Source organism: Pristiophorus japonicus, chromosome 4 (genome assembly GCF_044704955.1).
Source record: "Pristiophorus japonicus isolate sPriJap1 chromosome 4, sPriJap1.hap1, whole genome shotgun sequence".
Classification (NCBI taxonomy): domain Eukaryota; kingdom Metazoa; phylum Chordata; class Chondrichthyes; family Pristiophoridae; genus Pristiophorus; species Pristiophorus japonicus.
The window spans coordinates 239,898,877-239,911,802 of record NC_091980.1 but is presented as its reverse complement, the minus strand read 5'-3'; positions in this window follow the sequence as shown (position 1 = coordinate 239,911,802).

Sequence of the window (12,926 nt, the reverse complement as noted above, 5' to 3'; positions counted from 1 at the left end):
AGTTGCTAACAGCACGAAGTAAGGCTGAACTTGGTTAAACATTCTCACTTTTCTAACAGCTTTTTCAACCATCAATTTGCTGCATATCCCAGCATAATCTTAATATTAGCAAGACAAGAAACTGAAGTCATCTGAATCGCAAGAGTGTTACAGCCATCTTGGTCAAATATTGCTTTTTTAATATAAAATGTGCAGTTTTGTCTTGGCTGTCACTTAACGCATCTTGTTTGGGTTTTATTATTGGTGTCTGCATCTTCTGTTATGGCCTCAGCAGCTTCCAAGTTCTTTGTATCATGGCAGAAAGTGTGGGTGTTTCACAGCACCATGAGACCAGTTCAGAGGCATTGTGTGATCAGGCCGAGAAGGATAATGTTTTATTGAGAATTTGTACTTGTTCTTTTATGGAAGTATACCATTTTCTATATGTTAGTAAATATAATACATTCCTTTACCTTACAAAATGTGAAAAAGACCACTGAATAATTTAAATGATCTTGGTCAGGGTCTGTTGAGGCAGTGGGTTGGAATGCCAAAGCACCGCCTTCTTGCCCTGACAATAATGTTTTGTAAGATGGAAACAAAGCTAGGAGAAGGCATGTTATTATTTTTCACATTTATTGTTCCAATCTTGATTCTGTGGAATCTTTATCATTTAAAATGACTTCCCCTTTACAATACTCACCTTAATTAGTCCTCAGAAGACCACAAGTAAGATACCTTATTCCTTTGGAAAAAGCCTCCACGGCTACCAACTGCATATTTAACCTGTGGACTTGGGCAATGTCATTGTGGAGAAACAGCATCACAGAAACTTGCCCAATTCTGTTCTTGAATGATGAAAATCTAGTAATGTCAGTGTTCATTGACTGAAAAAGAATCACACGGTCGGGATTTCAGCCAATGGATGTGTGCTTTTTTAATGTTTTAGTCTCTGCCTCTTGAAAATGGAAGCCAATATTTGGTGGACTTCTGGACTTGGGAGAAAGGGTAAAGAGAAATCATAAACTATACTTCTAGAAAGCTGGGGAGAAGAAAGAAAGACTTGTGAAAAAGCGATAAGGAAGAATAGAACTTTTTTTTTTTAAGAAGCTATGTAGTTTTACTTCAGAAGTTATAATATGTTATTAATATGATGGTAACAACGTTAATCATAACACATAACCAGTGCCTCCACTGCCAGAACAATGTAATTATAGTGTGATAAGTTTACATGGGTAGTTTTCATTATCAATGTGAATATGGGAATTTATAATGGTAAAGCTGACAGAAAGTGTATCTATGATAAGCCCTTGAAAGAAAGCTAAAACAATTTTCTCTTTCACTAGGCCTACCATAATGGTACAGAACAAAAAAGTAAATAAATATAAACTTGCAGGCTATCTCCCCAAAATGAAACACTTTCCCTTGGTAAAATGCTGATCCGTGCTAAACATTGGAAGACTACTTTGTACAAGTTTCAAGATAAATGTTTCAAAATGAGGTTAAATGATGTATGTACCTAAAACGAGTGAATCAGTATTAAAACAATACAACAGGGCTCAGCTGGTTAAAACAGCAGGTAGCTGAGCCAAAGGTCCAAATTTGATCCCTGGTCAACCACAACTTGCATTTATATGGCGCCTTTAACCTAGTAAAAATCCCAAGGTGCGTCACAGGAGTGTTGTAAAACAAAATTTGACACCAAACCATATAAGGAGATTAGGACAAGTGAGCAAAGCTTGGTCAAAATGGTAGGTTTTAAGGAGTGTCTTAAAAGAGGAGAGAGAGGTAGAGCAGCGGAGAGGTTTAGGGACGGAATTCCAGAGCTTGTGGCCCAGGCAGCTGAAGGCATGGCCACCAATGGTGGAGCGATTAAAATCAGGATGCCTGAGGCCAGATTTGGAGAAGCACAGAGATCTTGGAAGATTGCAGGGCCGGAGATGGTTGCAGAGTTAGGGAGGACGAGGCCACGGAGGGATTTGTAAACAAGGATGAGAATTTTAAAATCAAAGCAATGTTAGTCCGGCAGTTAATGTAGGTCAGTGAGCATAGGGGTGATGGGTGAACAGGACTTGGCGCGAGTTAGGATATAGGCAGCAGAATTTTGGATGTGTTCAAGTTTATTGAGGTTGGTAAATGGGAGGCTGGTCAGGAGAGCATTGGAATAGTTGTCTGGAAGTAACAAAGGCATGGATGAGGCGGAGACTGCCGCTGTAATGAAGTTGGAAGGAGGTGGTCTTGGTGATGGAGCAGATATGCTTACCTCAAGGTCAAATAGAAAGCCATGGTTGCAACCAGCCTGGTTCAGCCTCAGACAGTGAACAGGCAGAAGGATGGAGTCTGTGAATAGAGAACGGTGTTTGTGGTGGAGACCGAAGACAATGACTTTGGTCTTCCCAATATTTAGTTGGAGGAAATTTTTGCCCACCTAGGACTGGATGTCAGACAATTTAGATACTGTGGAGGCTTCAATAGAGATGGTGGTGAGGTAGAGCTGGGTGTCATCAGTGTACATGTGGAACCGAACGTGTTTTCGGATGATGTTGCAGAGGGCCAGCATATAGATGAGAAATAGGAGGGGGCCAAGGATAGAACCTGGGGGGAAATGTTCCCTCCAATTTTTTTTTTGGGTGCGTGACTCCTTTAACAGGTTGCGTGGCCCATTCACATTTTCACGCATGTGCGGTTTTTCCATTTAAAAGCCGGTGAGCCAGCCACTCAGGACCTCCAGACAGTGCTTAACAGAAACATTGCTTGGGGAACTCCAGAGGTAATGGTGCGGGAGCAGGAACAAAAGCCATTGCAGGTGATTCTCTGGCAATGACTGGATAGATAAGAATGGAACCAGGCGAGGGCAGTCCCACCCAGCTGGACATCGGAGGAGAGACGTTGGAGGAAGATGGTGTGGTTAACCATCTCAAAGGCTGCAGACAGGTTGAGAAGGATGAGGAGAGATAGTTTACCACGATCACAGCCACATAGGATGTCATTTGTGACTTTCATAAGGGCTGTTTTAGCACTGAGGCAGGAGTGGAAAACTATTTGGAGGGGTTCAAACATGGAATTGTGGAAAAGATGAGCACAGATTTGGCAGGTGACAACACGTTCAAGGACTTGAAAGGAAAGGAAGGTTGGAAATGGGAAGGTAGTTTGCAAGTACAGAGGGGTCAAGGTGGATGGGATTTTTGAGGAGAAGGGTGATGGCAGATTTGAAGGGAAGGCAGACAGTACCTGAGGAAAGGGAACTGTTAATATCAGCTAACATTAGGTGGTCAGCAGTTTAGGAAGAATAGGGTCGAGGGAGCAGGAGGTGGGTCTGATGGACAAGATGAGCACGGAGAGGGCAGATAGGAGAAACTAGAGAAAGATGCGAGTTCATGACCAAAGCAGGGGGAAACGTTAGGGGATGTTTGGCCCGGTGGACTAGGGAAAGGGCAGGAAGCAGCAGAGGCAGAGGCATAGTCTTGATGGCAGAGAAGTACAGGAATTTGGAAGCCAAATTTGAGCAAAGATCTAGTGCTCTCGGATGAAAACAAAGAGCAGGCATGGTTGGGTGATGGGCAGTGGGAACAGGTAAATTTATACTTGCAGCTTGAACTTGTAGTTAGGATTAAAATGCATCCACTATGAAGAGCCAGGGGAACTTAAACAATGGAAGAGAGGAGATTAGGGAAGAAAGGGAAAAGGATGACCAAGAATAGAGTTGCATAGCAAAATAGCTCCCTAGGGAGCTGCCAGCCCAGGAGCCATCTTTAAAAATTCTGATCTCAGCTGGACCGTAGTAGTGCTACTCCAATTGACGTCAACATCCTTGGGTTGGGGAGAGGAAAAATGAACAAAGGTTCCTGCTCCAGATTGCTAAGTGTCAGTATCCGATGAGAACAGATTTGGGCTCAGCCCTGATGCCTCTATGCTTGCAGAGCCTATCCACCCTCCCTGTCTACATTCATCCATGAAAAATGTCCAATTGGGAAAAGTAATGGGAAATACCTGAGGCCTCTAAGATCAATCAAAGTAATTCAATGCCTTCAGGAAATCAGAGAAACAATTGGTGGAAAAGTGACAACTTCCCCCTCCCAACGTATCAGCTCATTAACTAACCATTCTCAAGTTACATATCTAAAGGCAAAATGTAAAAAAATATATGAACTGTTACTACTTATTCTCACAAATAAAGTTTAGTGCCCAAAGTGGAGTTGCCCTTTAAAAACATGTCAACTCCATGTCTGAGTTCAGATGGCCATGTGCAGAGTGCCAACACTCGTTTGCATACTTCTAATTCTATAAAAGTGTGTGTGTCAGGCAGAGTGGTCCCACTAGGCTGCTCAATAAATTCTTTAAATCAATGTTGCACCAGTGAAGATTTTATATTTGTCATGCAATGTGATGTATTTGTAAAAATGTCTGCAGAGACTGAACAAATGCTGTGGTGTTTTTTTATGTCTTGATGTGTCACAATACTGACTCATGTGTCATCTGTGAGCTTTTATCTATGTCTATGAACTTCAAACATGGCTTAAGGCAAAATGATGCTTTTGTAATTACAGGCAGCAGACAGGCAGAGCTGTAGATAATGGTTACGATTAGAAACCACATGTCAAGAAGGTAGCACTGGGAGGCTAGAGGGTTTATTTAAACAATTGTAAATTATGATCATTTATTTTATTCATTTCAGGTATAAATCAGGAATGAGTCAAACATTTAGTATGTTAGAGTTAAAGTGGAATTCTGTTTAAAATGCTTAATTTCAATGGGTTACTCATCAGCACAATCCTCTGCCAAGTGTTCGGCACCATATGTTAATTTTTCCTCCTACCCCCCACTGTGTGTATGGAAAAAAGAACTCAATAGTGCTCAGATTTCCCAGTAGGTGGGACACTTTCAAAGTATTTGGCTGCAAACGTCAGTGGAACCAATGTGTAGTGAAATATTTTGCCAGTGTTTCACCATAAAGACTGATTATAACAGGAGCCAGCTGACTGAACGATATTGAAGAATCTGACAAAACCTAAAACTGCAAGTTAAGTTACAGTAAAGAGTCAATGATTCAAAGATTCCAACCTTTGGAAATGGGCAGTAGAACATTATTCTGGCAACTGATTTTAAATCCAAACCAGATTGATGGGATGAAAGACTAATCGCATTGATGGTTTTTTTGGTTGCGATACAAAATGAGTTTGAGGCAGTCTCAATATAATTCTTTGTTGGCAAGGATCCCCAGCACAAAACTGCCACTAATTTTGCCAAGAATTGGCAATATTATTCACAAGTCGAAATTAGTGCAGGAAATTAAAGGTTGATGGTGCAGTATAGGGTGCTTCTTTGAGGTTGGGTTAAGGTCCATTACTGGAGCAGAGTAGAGGGAGTTTTACTTTGCATGCAGCAGTGCTATGCCTATTCTGGAAGTGCTTGATGATGACATTTGGTGCCTAAGAGAAGTATTCCATTCATCCTTTCTTCGATAAGCATAACAATTCTCTGCCCTCCAAAAACAACCCAAATCCAAACCAGATGTTACATTCTCCATTTTTTAAGGTTCTGGGCTGGACTTGAAACTGGATCCATTCTTCGTAAAAAAAAATTACAATCTTCAAGTTAAACAGTTCAGTGATTCTGTGCACAAAAAGAGAAGACCTGAGGAGACCCAGTTTTCATTAAATTATTCCACAGTTTCCTGAGAGCTAAACTGAAGAATTTTCACACAGAATGAGAAGGAATGGAGAGACAGTAAGGAGAAGAAAAAAGCAACAACTTGTATTAATATAGCTCCTTTAACATAGTAAAAGATCCCAAGGCACATTATCAATAAAACTTGACACTGAGCCACATAAGGAGATATTAGGACAGGTGACCAAAACTTGGTCATAGAGGTTGATTTTAAGGAGTGACTTAAAGGAGGAGAGCGAGGTGGAGAGGTTTAAGGAAGGAATTCTAGAGCTTAGGGCCCAGATAAATGAAGGCACGGCCGCCAATATGGGTAAAGTAAATTGGAAATGCACAAGAGGCCAAAATTGGAGAAACACAAGAAAAATGTGCAAAATTTATTCAAAGCTGTGGATAAGTGAATTGAAGACTTTTCTTTACGTCTTCCCATTACCAAATTACTATAAACATGTTCCACTAAATTAGTTATCTGTTGGAGTCTAGTACACATTATATTCTAATAAATTACCCCATTTGTTTTCAATTTGCTGGAAAAACCTACCAATATAAGCTAGCAGATAGAAATTATAAGAGCAAATGTAGTCACCACTGTAGAGAATGACTGCAATGTTACAAGCGGCGTGTCTCCACAACAGCACATGGTTGAGAACACTTCACAGATGAGTACACTCGTGTGCAAGCTATGTAAATGTACTTTTTAATATTAACATGTAAAACAACATGCTAAAAGAAATACACCATAATCTTTGAAAAGTGGCAGAACTATAAATCAAGTTAAACAGATTGTCCTTTTTGGATGGAAGGTGAAGACAAGGGGACCACTATCGTAGTACTGGTAGGAAGGAGAAGGGATGAGGGCAGAAGTGCGGGAAATGGAACGGACAGCATTGACATTTTAGGGCATTAAATCCTTTCAAGTCACCACATCTGCCATAGTAGTCAGACTTTGGTCCAATCAAGCAGGCAACAGAAGCTAAGGTTTTTGTCATTCCATGGTAAGGAGGCAACAGCTTGAGAGAATGCACCACTTTTACCAGGTGGCCAGCTTGCTTAAATTGCAGGGATTCATTGATGGCATACATGTAACCGCCAAGGCCCCTAACAACAACCCCTTGGCATATACAAATAGGAAAAGCTTTCATTATATAAACATACAGGCGATATCAAATCACAGGACCAGAATACTGCAAGTGAATGGGCAATACCCTGGCAGATGCTACTAAGTTTTCTAATGCATATGGGCTATAGGCTCCACCCCAATAATTTGGATGGTGAGCTGCTCATTGTGGGTAAAGCATTGCAGATTGACAGGTTCGCAAACCAGAGTGGTTTCTCTTTCAATGGTTGTGCACAATTTCCTCCTTTAAAACCAGACAAGATAACTTATTTCAGTATTAAAACACATGAGGTGGTCCCCAATGACCAGTCTACATTATAACTGGTGTGAGAAAGTGTTGTCTTATGCAATAACTGTTAGACTGAGTACTGTTTAACTCCAAGAGGTATGACCTTGGCTTTGCTTTATTAAGGCCCAAAGTGACTAATATACAAAATGGCTGGCCTTTTATACTTGGGCTGCACACACGTGCATGCAGCCCAATGGCCTCCACTAGTGGCTAGTGATCCCAAAAGTACATACATGACAATACACCCACCACCCCCGAGATATTAACACAGTCTTTTACAAATTGAGATGGACCGGTGTTTTACGCTCCCGGGTTGACCGTCCCAGTTCAACTCCAGCCTAGGGTGAGTGTTCAGAGTCTGTTGTGACTGGTGGCTGAGTGGCTGACCTGATGGGAGTGGCAATGGTCATGTCAGGGATTGAAAGTCCATTTTCATTGAACATGTCAGTGATTGAAAGTCCCAATTCACTGATGACCACTGAGTCCTCTGATGACTGGGGATAGGTTGGTTGCTCATTGATTGTCTCTTCCTCCGACTGTTCCAGTTCGTCTGTGTGCTGCAGCTTTGTCTGACCCATATGTGTCCTGCATGTTTGCCCATTTTTGAGCTTGACAATAAATATCCTGTTGCCCTCCTTGATCATGATCCACTAGCGATCCACTTGGGACTCTGACCATAATTCAGAACATATACAGGATAATTTACAGAAATATCGCGTGACACAGCTGCGCAATCATGATACCTTTGCTGACTTTGTCTTCTATATTCAACATGATTATTCAAGTCAGGGTGTACAAGAGATGGCTTGGTCTTAAGACCTCTCTTCATCATTAGTTCGGCAGACGAGACCCCAGTAAGCATATGTGGTCTTGTCCTGTAACTCAGCAGTATGCATGACAGGTGGGTCTGCAGTGACCCTTGGGTTACTTGTTTCATACTCTGCTTTATGATTTGGACAGCACGTTCTGCTTGCCCATTGGATGCAGGTTTGAATGGTGCTGACCTTATATGTTTGATACCATTGAGTTTCATGAACTCTTGAAACTCCTGACTGGTGAAGCACGATCCGTTGTCGCTAACAACGATGTCAGGCAGACCATGTGTCGCGAACATGACACTGAGATTCTCAATGGTAGCTGTGGATGTGCTGGATGACATGATTATACACTCTATCCACATCAAATATGCATCCACCACAACTAAAAACATCTTTCCCAGGAAGGGACCTGCAAAGTCTATGTGGATCCTGGACCATGGTTTAGATGGCCACGACCACAAACTCAGCGTCGATTCCGCTGGTGCTTTGCTGAGCTGCATGCAAGTGTTGCACTGATGCACACATGATTCCAGCTCAGAGTCAATTCCCGGCCACTATACATGAGACCTGGCAATGGCTTTCATCATTACAATGCCAGGATATGTGTTATGTAGCTCACGTACAAACTTCTTTCTCCCTTTCTTGGGCATAACAACACAATTGCCCCACAGTATACAATCCGACCGAATAGACAGTTCCTCTTTGCGACGAATGTAAGGTTTGGTCTCCTCGCACATTTGCTTGGGTATGGAAGACCAATCACCTTTGAGGATGCAACTCTTCACCACCGATAAAATCGGGTCCTGGCTGGTCCAGGTCTTAACTTGTTGAGCCGTGACAGGGGTTCCTTCACTCTCAAAAGCATCCATAACTAACAATAAGTCCACCGGTTGTGGCGTTTCCACCTCCGGTGTGGGCAATGGCAGACGGCTCAAAGCATCAGCACAATTCTTGGTGCCAGGTCTATGGTGAATGACATAATCATAAGCGGATAATGTCAGCACCCACCTCTGGATGCGGGATGAAGCATTGGTATTGATACCTTTGTTTGCAGAGAACAGTGAAATGAGCGGCTTGTGATCTGTCTCCTGTTCAAACCGAAGACCGAACAGGTACTGATGCATCTTTTTAAACCCCATACACACAGGCTTGTGCTTCTTTCTCTTCCATGCTGTAGGCTCTTTCTGCTTTAGACAAACTTTTTGAAGCATAAGCGACTGGTTGAAGTTTACCCGACTCATTAGCTTGTTGGAGTACGCAACCAATTCCATATGACGAAACATCACAGGTCAATACTAAATGTTTACATGGGTCATAATGTACCAGCAGCTTGTTAGAGCAAAGCAGATTAGTGGCTTTCTCAAAAGCTCTGCCTTGAGACGCACCCCACACAGTTGTCGCCTTTTCTTAGCAACATGTGAAGTGGTTCTAATAAGGTGCTCAATTTAGATAGGAAGTTACTAAAGTAGTTGAGTAGACCCAGGAACGAACGCAGCTCCGTCACATTCTGCGGCTTGGGTGCATTCTTGATGGCCTTGGTTTTCACGTCCGTGGGCCTGATGCCGTCAGCAGCAATTTTCCTCCCCAGGAATTCGACGTCTGGTGCCATGAAGACGCACTTCGAGCATTTCAATCTGAATCCCACTTTGTCCAGACGATGTAGAACCTCTTCCAGGTTGTTCAGATGTTCCTTGGAGTCACGACCTGTGATCAGGATGTCATCTTGGAACACGACAGTTCTGGGAACGGACTTCAGTAGACTCTCCATGTTCCTCTGAAATATTGCTGCAGCTGAGAGAATTCCAAAAGGGCACCTGTGGTAAATAAACAGTCCTTTATGCGGGTTAATTCACGCAAGTCTCTTCGACGTCGCCACCAGCTCCTGCGTCATGTGGGCCGACATCAAGTCCCGTTTGGTGAACGACTTCTCCCCGGCTAGTGTTGCAAACAAGTCATCAGCCTTCGGTAATGGGTACTGATCCTGTTTCGAAACCCTGTTAATCATAGTCTTGTAGTCTCCACAGATTCTGACTGTGCCATCACTCTTCAGCACAGGAACAATGGGGCTGGCCCATTCATTACATTCGACCGGTGATATGATCCCTTCACGCTGGAGTCCGTCCAGTTTAATTTCAACCTTCTCCCTCATCATATACGGAACTGCCCGAGCTTTATGATGGACAGGTCTTGCATCCGAGTCCACGTGGATCTGCACCTTGGCTCCCATGAAGTTGCCGATGCCTGGTTCGTACAGCGAGGGAAACTTGCTCAGTATTTGGGCACATGTATCTTTCTCCGACGACAAGATCTTGATGTTGCTCCAATCACATCTGATTTTTTTTCAAGCCAGTTCCTGCCAATAGCGTTGGGCCATTGCCTGGGACAATCCATACCGTCATACGACACTTTAATTGTGGCATTGCCGATCACCGTTATGAGTTCTTTGGTACGCAACTTGGCATTGACTGGACTCAGCGTGGGCCTCACAGCCTTAGTATCCCACAGCTTGTTGTATGCCCTCATTATCAATTGACTCACCCCCCCCCCCACCCCCGTGTCCAGTTCCTTCGATACCGACACCAAAATTTCACTTTGATCATTATCGGTTTGCTCTTAATTAGGAACGAGGACCGTCCATATACTTCCTCCTCTGGTATCTCGGGTTGCGTATCCGGATCTGCGTTAGTCTGACCATCATCATCCATGTGGTGTGTCGCAGTACGCTTGCTCATCTGCGGACACTTGCGCTGAAGATGCCCCACTCTCAGACAGTCTTTGCAACTATATTGCTTAAATCGGCAATGCTGGTGCCGGTGATTTCCTCCACAACATCAACATGGAGAAATCGGATGCATTCCCGCTGGCAGACTTTGGGCAGCCACAGGTTTCACGTACGCAGTCGGGTAGGCCCTGCCATGTGCCGCTCTGCCGAATGCCGAATCAATCATATTTACAGTACTTGATGAGTTTCGATTTTTCACTGATACCTGCTTTAGACTTCTATCTGTCGTCATGCATGACTGAGCGATCGTGATGGCCCTGTTCAAGTCCAACGTCTCCACCGCCAGTAGTTTACACAGGATCATCTTGTGGTTGATGCCGATTACAAAGTAGTCCTGCATTGTGTCTGCCAACACAGCCCCAAACTTATAGATTTGAGTATAGGAGCAGGGAGGTCTTACTGCAGTTGTACAGGGCCTTGGTGAGGCCTCTCACCTGGAATATTGTGTTCGATTTTGGTCTCCTAATCTGAAGAAGGACGTTCTTGCTATTGAGGGAGTGCAGCGAAGGTTCACCAGACTGATTCCCAGGATAACAGGAGTGACATATGAGGAGAGACTAGATCTGTTGTGTATCTGTAAAGCATGCACTCCCATGTTCCGCCACCAGGGAGTGCATCCCCTGAAGTCCCAAGGGATCCCAGCATCCCTTGGGAGCACTATATATAAACCGGCCCCTAAGGCCTGTTCCTCACTCTGGAGTGTCTTAATAAAGACTGAAGTCACTGTTACTTTAACCTCGCTCAGTCTGATCTGTGTTAGGAACACAATAACAGGCGAGGAGTGTACGAATCCAACGCAAAGATGCAGCAAACTGTGGGCATCCTGGAGAAGTTCTTGGAGGGTGAGGACTGGGAAGCCTATATCAAACGGCTAGACCAGTACTTTGTAGCCAAGGAGCTGGATGGAGAAGGAAGCGCTGCAAAAAGGAGAGTGGTCCTCCTCACGGTCTGCTGGGCATCAACCTACAGCTTCATGAAGAATCTTCTGGCTCCGGTGAAACCCACAGATAAGTTGTGTGAGGAGCTGTGCACAATGGTTCGGGAGCATCTTAACCCGAGGGAAAGCGTGCTGATGGCGAGGTATCGGTTCTACACGTGCCAGCAATCTGAAGGTCAGGAAGTGGCGAGCTACGTTGCCGAACTAAGGCAACTTGCAGGACAATGTGAGTTTGATGGCTACCTGGAGCAAATGCTCAGAGATTTTTTTGTACTGGGCATTGGCCACGAGACTATCCTATTAAAACTTTTGACTGTAGAGACAACGGCACTCAGTAAGGCCATTGCGATAGCACAGGCGGTTATGTCCACCAGTGATAACACCAAACAAATCTCTCAGCACACAAGTGCTAGCAATGTTCATAAATTAAATGGAACTGTGTTTGCGAGCAGAAATGTACAGGGCAGAAACCACGAGTCTGCAACTTCCAGCAGGCCTCAGGTGACCCAGATGACAGAGTCCACAACAAAGGATTAATGCAAGGCAATTCACACCTTGTTGGTGTTGTGGAGGCTTCCATTCAGCCTATTCATGCCGGTTCAAAGGGTATGTTTGCAAGAGCTGTGGAACAATAGGGCACCTCCAACGAGCTTGCAGATGAGCTGCAAGTCTGCAAAACTTGCTAACCAGCACGTGGCAGAGGAAGATCAGTCCATGGTGGATCAAAGCAATTTCGAGCCTGAGAGAGAGGAGGCAGATGCTGAAGTACACGGGGTGCAGACATTTTCAACAAAATGTCCACCTATAATACTAAATGTTAAATTGAATGGCTTACCCGTAGCCATGGAACTGGACACTGGCACTAGCCAACCCATCATGAGTAAAAAGATGTTTGAGAGACTGTGGTGCAACAAGGCACTCAGACCAGCCCTGAGCCCCATCCACACGAAACTGAGAATGTACACCAAAGAGCTTATCACTGGCCTGGGCAGCGCCATGGTCAAGGTCACCTACGAGGGCACAGTGCACCAACTGCCACTCTGGATTGTCCCGGGCGATGGCCCCACACTGCTTGGAAGGAGCTGACTGGGAAAAATCCGCTGGAACTGGGATGACATCCAAGCGCTATCACATGTCGATGAGGCCTCATGCACCCAGGTTCTTAACAAATTTCCTTCCCTTTTTGAGCCAGGCATTGGAAACTTTTCCAGGGCGAAGGTGCGGATCCACTTGGTCCCAGAGGCACGACCCATTCACCACAAGGCGCGAGCGGTACCTCACATGAGGGAGAGAGTGGAAATCGAGCTGGACAGGCTGCAACGTGAGGGCATCATCTCCCC